Source organism: Sinocyclocheilus rhinocerous, unplaced genomic scaffold (assembly GCF_001515625.1).
Source record: "Sinocyclocheilus rhinocerous isolate Xijiao unplaced genomic scaffold, SAMN03320098_v1.1 scaffold372, whole genome shotgun sequence".
In the NCBI taxonomy this organism is placed as follows: domain Eukaryota; kingdom Metazoa; phylum Chordata; class Actinopteri; order Cypriniformes; family Cyprinidae; genus Sinocyclocheilus; species Sinocyclocheilus rhinocerous.
In genome coordinates, this window is record NW_015626057.1 from 155,275 (window position 1) to 155,644 (window position 370).

Consider the following 370-nt stretch of genomic DNA (forward strand, 5'->3'; position numbering starts at 1 on the left):
ACAGCAATGTAAACTTTTATAAACATCCGTTTGGTCGTTAACTTTTAAATGCATCATTATGCATAAAATATGAGTTCTCGGCATGAAAGACCCGTGACCGGCAGATCAATGTGCTACTTCTTTTCTCTCCAATACGGCAAGAAGTTAAATTAAATGAAATGTGGAGAATGTTAACTGTGACAAGATGATTGGCAGGCCAGTTTACAGTGACAGGGTGCGTGTATCTATGCGACAGAGCGTTCTTTAAAGACGCAGTTGTGTGACGTGATAGTATGTCCCAATGCTTGCCTACTCTTCTAATACACACTCAAAAGTGTGTACTTTTTCTTCACCAAAAGAGTACATACTTTAAGGGCGTAGTATAAGTAGG

The 370-nt window shown here is 39.2% G+C and overlaps 1 protein-coding gene across 1 annotated transcript in view; it reads right to left on the reverse strand.

Annotated features, from left to right (window-relative positions):
• The window catches only part of med23 (mediator complex subunit 23), a 66,959-nt gene that overhangs the window by 45,337 nt on the left and 21,252 nt on the right, over positions 1-370 (reverse strand). The gene's annotated exons all lie outside the window — the stretch shown is intronic.